The following is a 16,028-nucleotide window of genomic DNA, read 5'->3' on the forward strand; positions in this document are numbered from 1 at the left end:
CAGAAGGAACACCCATTCAGAGCCTGCCCCACATGTGGCTCATACATATACAGCCACCCAATTAGACAAGATGGATGAAGCAAAGAAGTGCAGGCCGACAGGAGCCGGATGTAGATCGCTCCTGAGAGACACAGCCAGAACACAGCAAATACAGAGGCGAATGCCAGCAGCAAACCACTGAACTGAGAACGGGACCCCAGTTGAAGGAATCAGAGAAAGGACTGGAAGAGGTTGAAGGGGCTCGAGACCCCTTATGAACAACAATGCCAACCAATCAGAGCTTCCACGGAAGCTCGAGTCATGGCACACCACCCAACTGCCACTGCCCATGCAGTGGCTGGGGCGTGCACCCCTGGGAAGCTAGAAGAACCTCAGAAGGGAGCCAAGCTAGAAGGAATATCAGATTCCCCTTGCCTCTCCTTTTCTCACCTTTGAAAATGGAAAGAGAAAGAAACTGGCGCCAAGACCTGCCTGCTGAGCAACCAGAACTGCGGATGAGGAGTCTGTATTTCTAGCATTGAATCTTTACAACCCATGTGAAATGTTCTAACAATGTTTTTTTTTTTTTAACAAGACAGCTGTTTTAAAAGCTCTGATCTGATTTGGGGTCGGTCTGTTCTATAGGCTTTTACTTCTTATTGTGGTGTTAACCACTGTCTCCGCCATCAGCCTTATCAGAGTTACAGATAAAGTGGTGCTGATAAAAAGCAGTCAATGGATTGATCTCTAAAATTTACTTATCTAACTTAAAAACTGTACGGTTGAACTGTTTAATGTTAGTTTGCTGGTCATTAACGGCAATCTGTGACTTTGTATGCTGTTTACCCTGTACTCAATACCTTACAGCAGACAGCCACTTCCAATAAACGATATCAGAAAAGAAAATGCAGAGAGTCTGGGGTCTCCTCCTAAGTTCCATTTAAATGAGAGCAGAAGGTCAAGGAGGTTTTAGCTCAATGAATCTAAAGGCATTTCCCCTCCTGCACCCTTAACTCCACCCTGTTCTTTCCTATTAAAACTCTGAGTTCCTATTCTCTTGGTTGCCTCTCACTCTGCGCTACAAGGAAATAGTACGTCTTAATGTGAGAAGGTACTTTCCCTCTAGCAAGTGAGCAAACAGATGCTTGACGAGCTTGTGCTGTCCCCAGCTAACCTGAAGGCTGCTGGGAGGGTGGAATGGTATCATCTGGTTGCCTGGCTTCTCTACTGTTGAACTAAGTCTTTGAACTTTGTATTTCAGACTGGATTGGTTTTCATGAAGGCACAAGGTCTCACCTAGGTGCATTTTTGTCTGTGTGGGTGGTCGGCTGCTGAGGAACCTGTTGTTGAGAAGACTATCTTTGATCCCTATGTTGTTCTTATCCAAAATCCACCGACTGTGACTGTGGTATATTCCTGGCTTTGTGGCTTGTTCCATTGAACTTTCTGTCTCTTACCTTGATTCCGAATTATCTCATCTGAGCTGCTGGACCAAATCACTACAGCCCAGGGAGCATCAACATAGGATGTTCATTTTGCAAAGTTCTGGAAACCAAGAAAACAAAGGTCAAAGACTGAGGTGACCGGTGTCTGCTGAGCACCCTTCTCTCAGTCTGAAGACAGCTCACCCTTCTGTTCTATCTCCCCACGGTGAAGAGAAGGCCACGTCTTCCAAATCTCTTCCCTCTTTTCTTTAAGGTAATTTAATTTTTGTATATAATAAGATGCAAATGATCAAGATACTCAAGGAACAGTTTAAGTTTACAAATTACAAATAATATTGCAGTGCCACCCTTTGTGTGATATGAAGGTATCTCATATCATAGATGCTGCTCTGTCCATTTCACCCCCGTCGCCATCTTCTTCCCCTCCCCTGTTCTTCCTGCTTCTACTCTTGGGTATTTTTAAATGTAGACTCTCTACACGTGAGAGAAAACATTTGGAAAGCCTTTCTAGTTCTGGCTTATTTTATGTGTAATGAGATGTCCTCCACTTGTGTCCATCTTCCCGAAGGAGGGTTTCACATAGGTGATGCATGTAATCACAGCTCAAAGGCAGTCTTGTCTTGGGAAGGATGCTGGGTGCAGGCTTTAGAGAAAACACAATCCATCACCACACACGGCTATAGTGCAGAGCCTGCTGGGCAACAAAAGTCTTCCAACTTTGCTCTTAAATATCAACTCCCGTTGCTTCCAGTCTCTTGCCTTTTCCTTAAAACTCTATCTTGGGTCTATCAATATCCACCGGGTAACTAGCTGGGAATTGGATAAAACAACATTGAATGCATGAACCAAACTAAAGATTCTTAACTCTATACAATATTGCATCTCTCTACCCATGACCGTGAACTATCTCTGTTTATTTGGTTTCTCTTCAATCCCTTCTGTCCTAATTCTGTGGTTTTCCTCAGAAAGGCCTTGTGCATATTTTATTAGTTTCCTATCTAAATATTATATTTGGAGGGCGCTAATATAGACAATAATGCTTTCAGTGTCCCTTTCACTTGTATATTCCTGTGTAATCTTGCTTTAAAAGGTTTTATTATTACCATATGTAATATACAATATAATAGCAGAACCCCTGGAAGCTCCCAGAAAATCATGACAAACAGCCATTGCTTTGGGTATGACTACCTAAATATTATAATATTATTATTATAATATTATAATATTATAATATTATCTATTTCTTTCTGGGCACTGAGTTCCTGAGACACTAACTATGAAACTGATGAGATTTTGACAAGAATTGCTACAGTCTGTCAATATTCTGACCATAAGAAGTCTGTCTAATGGCACTAACAAATTCAAAAGAAATACTTCCAATCATGACAAAGGCTATAAGTATGAGGTTTTGAGAAAGATCAAAACAGAACACACCACTTCAGAACTCAAAGCAGTGGTTGTTCTGGGCCTAGCTGTTCTGACGTCTGTGAGCGTCTGCTGTTTCTCTTGGGGACACACACTGGCAGCCCTTCATCCGAACCAAAAGCTAGTGCAGACCTAAGCTACGTCACACGAGGGACTGACACAGGAGTTAATCTGGATGGATAAACATGAAGGTTACAGGAGGCTCTGTGCCTGTCATCAGGAACCTACTGGAGACCTCTAATAAAATCAGGAAACCTAGTTAATTGGAAGGGTAACTTCACAGTGAGTCTTCAGCTGCAGTGTGGTAGGGCTCTTTGAGAATTTGGCAACGTGGTCAGAAAACAGTAGGGCTAGCCGTGAGTATTACAGACTGGTTCCACCAGTGCTTTGAGCCAGAAGTAAAAAAAAAAGAAAAGTACTTGCAAGAGAAACTGTTGGAAGCCATATTAATAATAAGCAGTGCATCTGGTTGTTTTGAAACTATTTGCTATATAAATAAAACCGTCAAAGTCACATTTGTGTGCCAAAGCATGGTTTGTTGCCTCAGCACCTTGACTAGGGTGTTACCACATTTCTGAGGTCCTATCTACTCACCTGATGTCTGATCACATGTGATTGGCAATTGACTGTACATCCTAATTTGGACATAACTAATCTCTGTGCATTTGTAGAACTTGGTTATTTCAGGATTGTGTGTATGTTTCTTTAAGACCTAGCCTCAAGCTGCACCGCCAACCATGCTTCCTGACACTTTGCCTCTGGCCCTTCCACATCCTCCAGGGCCGTTGACATCTCTTAGATGACATTCTGAATCATGTCACCTGGGAAGGAATGCTCCCTGATAGAGAAACAGAATGAACCTGAATCCAGCACTTAGGGTTATTGATCCGTCTCTCCAAATCCCTCAAGACAGCCCTTCAGTGTGAGTCACTTAAGCTATCAGTTCGGTTTTTGAGTTGCCTTTTAAAAAGGAACAGAAACAAACAGAGCTAATGAGCTACACCAGGCAACCCCAGTTCTCATTAAGGGCCAAGTCATTCCTCTCCAGGACTGAAATGATCCGAAGAAATGTGCTTTCAAATTCAAAGTGGCATTGGGAGGTGGGGACATGATTCAGTCAGTAAAGTGCTTACCAGCACGTGGGCAGCACCTAAGGAATGGCTCACAGAATGGTCTGTGGTCATCATATGTGCACACCCATGAGCATGCATGGGTGTGTCTGTGCACACACCCGTGCATGCACACACAGTGATGCTGATTAGAACACTCAAAAATATTTCTCCAAAACCTACCCCTCTGCAAGCATCTGACTTGGGAGCTGAAGCCCCATGCATGGGGCCCACATTTCATGATTCCACCCTTTCCAAGGACTCTTATTCCTGCTGTCGGTAATCAAGATCAAGGGAATATGAATATCAAGTAATATCAGAATAAACTCACCAGAGTGCTGTCACAAAGCACAGAAGAAATTCAAATCCTCTAGAGAAAAATAAAATGTGGGCCTTGGGCACTGATGGCTTGAGACACTCTGAGCATCCTAGCATGTGAGAGTCAACCAAAGAGCCCATGTGCAATTAGTGGCCAGCAGTGGACAGAATCGGATACCTTCTCAGCTCATTAAAATAGCATATTTCTCCCCGTGGGGTCCTCAAACAAATACAACATGAACATGAGACGTTCACACACTCAGTGGGAAGAAGGGGACAATGACAGAAATTCTGTCCCCTTAATATTATATCTTTGGATTCTACAGCAAGCCTCTCTCTTAAAGTGAGTGTCATGACCTTTGGTAACATGGTTTCAACTAAGAAGACAGAGTCTGTCAACCTTCAATGATGCCTGTGGGGTGAATTATATTCATGAATTGCTATGAGATGTCCAGATATCGGAGCAAACATTTTCCTGAGTTCATTGTTATGATGTTTTGCATGAGGTTGTAATTCAAATTGTAAATAATTAAAACAAAAGCCAACCCTTACCAAGCAACAGAGAACCACCTACCTCCTGTCTGCCTTTCACTGGATTCCCTGCCTTCAGATGTGGGTTGAAACCTCTGCCCTTGCTGGGTTCCACGCCCACTGGCCTTCAGTCAGAACTAAATCTTCCATTTGATTCTGTTCTGGCTTCCTCTTCCCCCTTGAAGCTCCTTAGCTTCCATAAGTACATTAAATCATTGCTTCTCAAACCCCAGCATCCAGATACACACAGGCTGTTGGCTCTGATCTCTGAAGAACCCTAAGGAAAGCCCAAAAGGATTAACATAATCCTTTCTCCCCCTTCCTTCCTTTAAAGCGTAATACAGATATTTTCATTTGTCCCCTGAACATCCACTGAAGAGTTGTTTAGAATTCTTGGGCTATTTTGTTTTTATTAAATCATTATATACAGTTTTCTATAATCTGGGGGCTTTTATATTCTATCTAATCCGTCTCTCTGTTTACAATCGTAAACAACTCTTTTTCTCATTAAAGCAGTCCTTAAATCATAGTACCGTTCTCTTTTAATTGTTGAGAACGTTTTAAATTTTAGTATTCCTCAAACCATCATTGCTCTTCTCTTCCCAGACTTATGTCAGATAGATTTTGTTCTTTTTTTTTAATTGAGTCATAGTTTTAATATACTGAAATGTGACACAGCCAGCAGAGGGAAGCTGCTGTGCCCTACACCACCAACGAACTCCATTGCCTTCCCTTCCAAGGAGGCCTGCCGGGTCCCAGGAACACCCAGTCAGGAGCCTAGCATAACTGTCTTCTGAGAGGCATATCTAGCATCTAATGGAAACAGAAACAGATACCTATAGTTGGACATTAGGTTGAACTCAGGGAGTCTTGAGAAGAGTTGGGGGAAGATTGGTGAAGCCAGAGGGATCAAGGACACCACAGGAAAGCTTACAGAGTCAACTAACATGTAACAATGGGGGCTCACAGAGACTGAAACACCAACCAAAGAGCACACATGGACTGGACCTAGGCCCCCTACATATGTGTAGCAGATGTGCAACTTGGCCTTCATATTGTTCCCTAACAATTGGAGAAGGGGGCTGTCTTTTACTTGGACTCTGTTCCCTGCCTTTGAATCCATTTCCCCTACCTGGGTTGCCTTGTCTGGCCTCAGTGAGAAGGGATGTGCTTAGTCCCGATGTGACTTGATGTGTCAGGGCCAGTTGGTGCCCAAGGTGGGGGCTCCCCTTCTCCTCAGAGGGAGAAATGGAGGAAGGGGGCAGTATGGTAGAGCTGGGAGGAGAGGAGGGAGGGGGACTGTGGTTGGGATGTAAAGTGAGTAAATAAAAATTAATGAAAATATATCAAAATGCATATATTTTAATATAAACACACATTTAATATGAATACATATTAGATTGGCATCCAATTTCATATGTTGTTTTTTGTTTGCCTGTTTTCAGTAAACAATGTGCTTGATTCTTCCTATCCAAGGATAAGGACCGCTTCTGTCCTACATGACCATAACTCCTTTTGCGTGATTATTTGGAGAGTCACCAACCTGAGCAAAACAGTTTGAAGGTTCAAAACAAACTCTTCTATGAAGCCGTTGAAACTCTGGGTTAGGTTCGTCAGAGCAGTTAGCAACCCCAGCTGATGCTAGACACAACACCAGGCGGTCTGTGCCCAAGATCCAAAAGAACTTTTTAGTGTAGGTGAAATACCACAGGGTACCACTAGGTGTCTTCTAGCCATAGACCCTGAAGACCTGCTGAAGTGCAGACAGCAGCTGAACTGGTCCACACGTGCTCCACTATGTTCATAGCAGCCTTATTTATAATAGCCAGAAGCTGGAAAGAGCCCAGATGCCCTTCAACAGAGGAATGGATTCAAAAACTGTGGTGCCCCTACGCAATGGAGTACTACTAAGCTATCAAAAACAATGACTTCATGAAATTCATAGGCAAATGGAAGGAACTAGAAAATACCATTCTGAGTGAGGTAACCCAGTCACAAAAGAACACACATGGTATGCACTCATTGATAAGTGGATATTAGCCCAAAAGCTAGAACTACCCAAGATGCAATCCACAGACCACAGGAAGCTCAAGAAGGACGACCAAAATGCAGATGCTCCCACTCCTTCTTAAAGGGGAAAAATATCCATAGGAGGGGATATGGAAGCAAAGTTTAGAGCAGCGACTGAAGGAATGGCCATTCAGAGCCTGCCCCACATGTGGCCTATATATATACAGCCACCAAAACTAGAAAATGAAGCTAGAAAATGCATGCTGACAGGGACTTGATATAGATCTCTCCTGAGAGACTACACAGGTCAATGCTAGCAGCAAACCACCAAACTGAGAACAGGACTCCCCTGGGGGAGAATTAGAGAAAGGATTGAAAGAGTTGAAGGAGCTTGCAACCCCATAAAAACCACAATGCCAACCAACCAGAGCTTCCAGGGTCTAAACCACTACCCAAAGACTGTACATGGACTGACCCAGGGCTCCAACTGCATATGTAGCAGAGAGTAGCCTTGTTGGGGCACCAGTGGAAGGGGAAGCCCTTGGTCCTGCCAAGGTTGGACCCCAGTGCAGGGGAATATGGGGGGCAGTAAGGGGGACGTATGGGGGAATACCCATATGGGGGAGAGGAAGGGGAGGAAATTGGGGGTTTATGGACAGGAAACCGGGAAGGGGGATAACATTTGAAATGTATGTATAGACATATATCTAATAATTTTTTTAAAAAATGAGTTGAATAAAGACTACACCCTCCTGTCATCACTGCTAATGCACAGAACAGTTCCTCAGAAAGAAAAAGAACCACTTGCTCATTTTTCTAAGCAGAGCTGAGTGTTACCACTGAGGCGAGCGAGCAAAGGTTTGCTTCGTGTTGCCACAATAAACCACTGTGCATCACACTGTGATGGACCCAGGAGAAAAGAGCAGATTGGATGATCCAGACCATGCCCCCCACCTCTCCAATGGACAGCTCGATGGCTTAGCCTTGAATCCCACCCCATCCCACCCCACCCTCCAAAAAAAGAAAAGGTTTGAACTACATCAAGAATATGGATCATTCCAAGGCCATGGTGTCATAGCACAGAGAGCAGAGACTCACAGAAGACACAAGGCATATAAATGAGGCAGCCCGTGGTATTGTAAGGAGGAAGAATGACTACAAGTCTCCAGTTCTAGTGTCTAGGAAACGAGACTCAGTAATGCATGCCTCATAAGACGGGAAAAACTGAACACAGGGAGCGGGTGGGTACAAGCAAAGATGTTTGTGCTTTTCTCAGTGCTGGGTCTGATGTGTCTAGGGAAGGTCCAAGTGACAGTCCTGAGCATGCTAAAATCATTCTAAAGATTTCCAGTTGAAGAAGCTGAGATGGAGGTTTTTTTTGGTCTTGGGGTTTCGTTTTTTTTTTGTTGTTGTTGTTGTTGTTGTTGTTGTTGTTGTTGTTGTTTTGTTTTTTGTTTTTGGGGTTTTTTTTTTTGGTTTGTTTTCTTCTCCACTCAAACTCCATGAAAAGCAAAGAAAATAACAAAAAGATAAAAAAAGGGAAATGACCTGCCTTCAGTGACACATAGAAAGAAAAAAAAAAACATAACCACAAGCCACAAGTGCAGAAGTCCTGCTGCTGAACCCCATGAGGGTTAGCCAGAGCTGACAGGGAGTGCACAACCAGCTCAGCCTACTCAGATGACCAGCATTGCCCAAGTTCACACCACCAAGAGTCTGAGAGCACTCCGGTTAGGATGCTGGGCAACTGGTAAACTGTGAATCCATGAGGACGGTGAGGGGCATGGAACGTCCCTTACAGATACCCAGGGTGACATCTCAGAATACAGGATGATCACAACAGAAAGGCAAACCACACCAAGTTAGGCATACCTGCCTAGAGAGGATAGGAAAAGGTACCTGCTGGGAAGTGTGTGAGATCAGAGATGGGATGGGCAAAGACAGAGATTAAGGGGAGAGTGGTGGAAACCCAGAGAAGTCAGGGAGACAAGGAGAGAAGTTTCACAATGCAGTAATTTAGCTAAGAAGATGCATGTTGGTTCAATGGGGAAGGAGAAACAGAAATGGTCATGGTCGGATAAAAACAGCTAGTGGCTTCAGCATCCTTTTTTAACTGTTCTGTATATGCTTGTGTGTATATGGTTATAAGTAGCTGCTTTCTCCTTGAATATGGGTAGTAGCTGTAAGGAAGCTAATGCATGAAAATTATGCCCTAAATGGGGCTTGAAAGATAACTTAGTGAGTAAGAACATGAGGCCCTGAGTTCAAATCCCCTGTACTTATATGGGGGAAAACACTGAGCATGACAGAGAGTGTTTGTATCCCAGGCATCGGGAGCTCACTGGCAAGCCAGTCCAGCTTAATGGTGAGATTCTAGTGCAGGGAAGGGGGTGTGCTGTGCAATCACCACAGCCAGCAGAGTGTCAATCCACAAGAGGCAAGAAGGCAGTTTGGTTCAGTACAACTCAGTAGCCAGTGCTGTTGGTTCAAACTTCAAGAGTCTTATCCCAAATAGTTCATTTTAGACATATTTAAGTACAGCACAATTTGGGAAGATTCTCCTGGTGATAATTAATCAATCCTGTGTGCACAACAAAGCTTAAGACATGACTACATCAAAACCCCTTGTAAAGAACAAGTGGCATCTTCCATAAAAAATATGCTCTATAGATTAAGAAGAAAGGTTCAAGATCTGAGGAGAATGGGTATGATCTGATCACAAATAGAACAAAGGTCACCAGGCTATTAACACGTCTGCTGCCAGCCTCCTGGGCAGAAAACAGGTTACACATCTCTCCCTTTGAAGACACGACCCTGTGTGTTTAACAGTCCTGGGTCCCTTTAGGCTGATCAGTGAGCCCAGGACCACCATGATTCCCAGAGGAGAGACTGTCTCAAGGCAGAAACATGAACAACATGAAAGGACCCCCTGATGTCCTATTCTTGCCTCTGCACCTACACACTCATGCAATTGTACATGCAACACACACACACACACACACACACACACACACACACACACACACACAAGATTGTGCCAAAAAGAGAAAAAAAATAATTTAAGGCAAATCTTAAACTCTACCCAAAGGAAACTAGTAAAGAATGCTTTGCAGAGAGAAGAGACCTCATAATCTCTGTTTAGAGGAGATCAAAGGACAGAGAAGACTTGTCACATGTCCTTGCTACTTTGGCTATGGAACACCCGCTTCCCTTTTTGGTCCCCACAGGGGAACTTCATGCTGGCTGTCACTCAGCTGAAATGTTTGGAAGACACTGACCCAGAAGAAAATGTGTTGACTCTAGCGCGTGATACTTGGACTGACATATTTGAGGAAAATGAGTTAGAAAATTGAATTCTTACTTGTTCCCCTCTGTGTGGGCCTGGGAATGAGAGAAGACACATTTAAAATCTTGGTAAAGCCACCCAGAACTACGAGCCTACTGGTTGCTTGCTTTAGATTTAGAGACAAGGTCATGTGGTTTAGCCCAGGCTGGACTGGCACTTGTCGTCCTGCTCAGCATCCAGAACACTGAGTCTTCATTTTCCTTCTCATTCATTGAGCATGGATGCTCTGTGGCCTTTTCTTTGGGATCTTTTTAGTCTGTGCTACTTTGATCAGACTTCTGTCTGAAGCCAGGTTCGTACTCCCCTGCAGGAGCTAAGGGGCATCTCTCTCATTCCCAAAGGCATTTTGTAAGTTTCCTTTCAACCCCCTTTGTCTGCAGGCAAAGCTGCTGGCAGGCAGAGACCACAAACGACTGTTTCTTGAAGCCAGTAGCCTGCCAATCCTCTGTCCACCTAACCAGGGAGATGAAAGGCTGTACAAAGAGCAAAGATCTTGCTGTGGGGCCGCATCACGGATGTTACACAGCCACAGCCATTTTGCTCACAAGAATAAGAACTGGGGATAATTATCTGGATGTACTATATCTGTAGATTCCTGTTTGTTAGCCGGTGAGGGTAGGTGAAAGACAAGGCTAGAACCTGGGATTGGATAGTAGAAAAGGAGTGTGGGCTGAGAGTTTTTGAGAGGAGGGAGAGATAGGAAGGAAAATGGAGGAAGAGAAGATGACGCAGATCCATGTGGCTTTAAACAGCCACAGGTAACCATGAATATCATTTGAGGGATGGATAATTGCAGGACAATGTGTCCAGTCTAAGTGGGCAGCTTATTTCTACTTTAATTGGCCCTGAGTTCTTTTAGCGTGTTGTGAGTTGAGAATTTGCTGATATAAATCTGACTGATAAATTACAAGCCTCTAGAGTTTTGATTTTACTGGGTTACAGGGATTTGTGACAGCTAACCATGAGAAGGGTGGTCACTGCATGGGGCTAGTCATGGAGGCAGCAAGACCACTGGAGTCAGAGAGTAGCCGGTGCTAGCGTGGAATGGGGCATCCTTCTTTATTATTTAGCACAACATATATCTATTGATGTTAAACTATGTTCATTGAGACATTCATCAATTCTGTTTGTTGGTGTCCACCCAAAAGAACTGAAAACAGCAAAATAGACATCTGTATGTCAACAGCCATAGCAGGAATATTCACTACTGTCAGATGGTGAAACCCAAAGGTTCATTAGTAGAATACGTGAATGGATAAATAGAGTGTGGTGTGCTCAACACGCACACATGCACACACACACACACATGCACACACATGCACATACATGTACAGTCACACACATGCACACACATGCATATGGACATACATGCACATATATACATGCATAGTCACATGCATGCTTGCATGCATAATAACATACATGCACAGTCTTACACAGGCACACATGCATGCATACACACATGCACACATACCTGCATGCATACATGCACATGCCCACATGTACATACACACATACATGTGCACACACATGCATGTGAGCACATGTATGTATACATGCTCACATACATGCACATGTATCTGCACATACATATGTACATATACACACATGCACATACATACACACAAGGATATTTGCCTAAGTATTTTCTGGGTAGAACTGAATGGACTTCCATGTGTGAGTGCCTAGTGTTCCATCATTATCATCACAAAAAACAAACAAGAAACAAAAACAAAAATACAAGAATATTGTTTGCCTAAAAAGGAAATGAAATTCTGACCCATGTAGACAATGAAAAGACAAGCTACTGCTGGGGGAACACAGCACACGTATCTGAAAAGCCAAGACCCCAAATAGGGTCCCTCACTGCTCCTGAGAGAATGACTGACTCAGGGCAAGACTGAGTATGGGGTGCTCAAAACAGTGGCCTAAGGCTTCTAACAAAAGTCAACCTGTTCTTCCCTGTGACCTGGCCACCATCCTGCCCAGCATTTACCCACATCAGGTTTTTTGGGGGTGATGGAAATGTTCTGGAAGTCAGTTAGGTGGTAAAGGATAGAGTCTGTTGAGATCCGTTGCCCACTATGAATTTTCCACAACTGTTTGCTGAGTGTACTGGAATGAGGCAGATGGGCTGGGCAGTGACTAGAGCGCCACCTAGAGTAAGAGATGGCGGACGGCACCCTGCTCTGGCTTCTTTTTAAAATTAGGTTTGCTTATAGTCAGAACCTTCGAGCTCTTCTTCGCATTATGGGCGCGGTTTTGCATCTGATCTGTGTTTGATCAAGTCATTTCTGTGGCGGTTGCTTTTTTAAAAAAATGTCATTTGTTGTATTGTTTAACTTTTGAATTTCAATTAAATCTAACAGTTCCGTTTTTTTTTTTTCCTTTTATCCAGTATGCTTCTAAGAGCCTAAGAAGTTATAAACAAGCCAGAGACCACCCGGAATGTTTTTCTGATGCCTTCTATGAAGTTTATAGCTTTGTAGTTAACATTTCATTCCTTAAAAGTACTTGGCTTTCGTTACATTTGTCCTGACATCTAAAACTTCCCAGCCAAACTGTAGTGGCACCGCTACTCCTACCAATTATATTTTACTGTCTTTTCTTATTTTTTTTAGACGATTTCAAGTCTACTTATCTAATAAAAGAGAGCACTTTTGATAGAGAGAAAATCAACTTCCTCTCAGTTAATTGCATGATCTAAGAATAGACTACAGAGGGATTAAAATTAGGAAGGGCTGTTGTGCGCATAATCATTATAGAGACACTGCCTGATAAAACTCATCCCATATTAGTCATCCTTACAAGGACAGACCGGTTCACTCTAGGGACTGGAGAGACAGCCTGGTGTTTAGGAACAAAGGACCTGGGTTCAATTCCCATTGCCCATGTCAGGTGGTTCACAACCACCTGGGACTCCATCTCTACGGAGATGCTATACCCTCCTCTGACCTGTGCAGCCACCACCCCATATGCACAGACACACACTCACCATAAATAAAAATAAAATAATACGTTTCTAAAATCAATTTGCCAATAAGATTATAATTGCCCTGAGCTTCATTCCCAGTCAGGACAGTCACAACTGGAACGGGGAAGTAAGAGGACGAAAGGTAGAGGTGTCAGACTGGTGACACTATTATACCCAGAGATCTGCAGAAACACGGTGATTGCTTTCCCGTTGTGCTATACTACATTTCCTATACTTTCTAAATTGTGACTGTTGGCACATAGGTCCATTTGTAACATGTGTACAGATAGAACATTGCGATCCATGAAAAGAATGGGGTCCCTGCTGTGCAACACCATAGATGAAACCGATGATCATTATGATTGACATGCGCAAGAAAACTACGGGGCTTTGGTCACCTGGCCGCATTGGTGCAATGAATATTATAGACACACACAACACATGCCAACACTGTCTTAGTCAAGGTAAAATGACAAAGAAAATGTTAAATACAGCAAATCAGTTTCAAGGTAAGATCAGACACATAAATATGTGACTGTGTAAAGTGAGTGGGCTCATGTCTGTGCTCCACACCATTGTTACCAGTGTGACCTCAGGCACCCAGAAGGAACTGGTATAGGCTTAGATTCTTCAAAACCTACTTTAATAAGAGTTCTCAAATGCTTTCGCCTCCCTCCTAGCCCACCGCCCACCAGAGGTGGTGGAAAGGAAAAGTCAATAGGGAAGAGCGGGATGTGGACCGATTTAGAAATAGTTCCTTGGGGCAATTACAATCTTTGTTGTCAGGGAATCGGCAGTTCAGTCCATCAGCAGGGGTAGCTCAATCCACTCACGAGCACCATTCATGAACCAGCAACGGCAGTTCAATCCAGAAGAAACCACAAGGCTCTGCCAGTCAGCCCAAGTCCACACAAGCAGCAAGAAGCCACCAGGATATCACAGAAGTTCTTCAGGGTGTCTCTCATCATGGCATCATGAAAAGCAATGATCAGCCAAGAACGGGTGCCCCAGTGCCACAGCGTCATCAGCAAAGATCAGTGTCAGCAAAGACCAGCAAGGTGAACCACTGCCACAGTGCTGTCCGCTGTCTATTGGGTTGTACTTGTAGCCTTTCCCAACATCATGTGTCCTCTCAAGTGTCGTCTCCAGCAAAAGGTCACACGCCCCTTTTCCAGGCAGCTTCCAGAAAAACACCACATGACTGTTCTCAGCGAAACAGCATCCTTTTGTAACTGATTTTTTTCGAATCCTATTTTTAATGATGGTTCTTAAACTCTTTAACCTCCCTTGTAGCCCACCACCCACCAGAGATAGTGGAAAAGAAAGGATATGGTTTTGGGGGGAAGGGAGTGGACCTGTTTAGAAAGGTTCTTTGGAGCGACTCCCGTCTGTGTTGTCTGGAAATCAGCAGTTCAGTTCACAGGTCAGCATCGGCAGCTCCATCCATTCACGAATACTTCACGGATACACCAGCAGTCCAGTTTGGTAGATTCGGGATCGCAAACAGGAATCAGCAGCAGTGGCATGACCTAGCGGAAATTCAGCAGGAAGGACCAGCAGAAACACCAAGAGAAGTTCTAGGTTGAGCCTCTCTCAGGGAAGTAAATATCAGCAAAGACATGAGACCCACAAATCGTGCACAGCTAGCCGTACCAGCAAGCCAAGCTCTCTCTTCATCACTCCATTGAGTCCTATTTATACCTTCCAAACATCACGTGTCCTCCACATGCCTCAGCATGGGTCTTGCCTCAGCATTTGCATCCAATCAGCCCAAGTTCATGGAGTCTCAACAAATGCAGCTCAACTATGCAATGTAAGGCAGACCAATACGTGTGTGTTATTAGCAAAGAATCTTTCATTATGTGTCCTTTCATGTATTTGCTTTAGCAGAACATTCTCTCCCCTGTATCTGCCTCACTGAAAATGTTCCTTCACGAGTCTGCCTTAGTCTTTCACCTGTGTCCACTTTAACAAAATGTCCTTTCACATGCTTGCCCCAGCAAAACACCACCCAACTGACTTTCCACAGAATCCTTAAGTTTCCATTTCATCATCCTCTCACAAGACAGCTTCCAGAAAAACATCGCATGACACAACTGAGTCTCTCCAGAGCAACCAGAAATTTTCACTTCGAACCGGGATTCCTGGAAGCCTTGCAGTGGGTCTGAAATCGGTAGCTGCCAGCCGTGTCATGTTTCTGTTATCGGTGGACATGCTGCAGACACACCAAAGCCATTTTCAGCTTAGCGAAGATCGTATCACTTACATCATTGGATGTTGGAATCGGCGACTGGCAGAAAGACCAGGGCTTATTTTGCAGAAAACAACTAAATTCCTTTTACCATTTTTACCCTATGGACTGCAACATGTCGGTTCTGGTTTTGTTAGCTGAATTCTAGCTGGAATAGAAAACAATTATGGTTGTTAACTGGAAGAAGATGGGATTTTCCAGGCATGCCATTGATGGTCCCCATGGTACCATCACTCTTCATTATGTAATAAAGATGTCAGCACCCATCCAGGGTTAAACAAGACCTGGCCAGGTCCTGCTCATCCCTTCATCTGGAACTGGAGGGAGAGTTTCATCTCCATCCCAGTTTCAGGTGAAATGAGGTGTAAGGGACAATGACTAACCCAGGGTCACAGCACGGAGCTAGAATGCACAGCTGAGTCAGTAAAGCCCTGGGGCCCAGTCTCGCATGGCTACCCACAATGCTGTGCTGGGAGTGTTCTGCAACAGGTTCAGTGACTGCCCACAATATCTCCAGATGATTCTAGATAACCAGCCGATCTGCCACCGCTTTCTGTACTCTGTAACAGCTCCCGTGCACAGCTACCACTGTGGCTGACCAAAAATAAAAGGAAAAGGAAACCCACTTACCATTTCCTGC

The 16,028-nt window shown here is 43.9% G+C and overlaps 1 long non-coding RNA gene across 1 annotated transcript; it reads left to right on the top strand.

Annotated features, from left to right (window-relative positions):
* The first annotated feature begins 315 nt into the window (after nt 1–315).
* On the top strand, nt 316–12,838 carry LOC108350795 (uncharacterized). Its single transcript, XR_015687168.1, has 3 exons — nt 316–501; nt 1,241–1,677; nt 12,562–12,838. It is a non-coding gene; the product is annotated as an uncharacterized LOC108350795 (long non-coding RNA).
* The last annotated feature ends 3,190 nt before the right edge of the window (nt 12,839–16,028 follow it).

Source organism: Rattus norvegicus, chromosome 4 (assembly GCF_021556685.1).
Source record: "Rattus norvegicus strain SHRSP/BbbUtx chromosome 4, alternate assembly SHRSP_T2T, whole genome shotgun sequence".
Taxonomy (NCBI): Eukaryota; Metazoa; Chordata; class Mammalia; order Rodentia; family Muridae; genus Rattus; species Rattus norvegicus.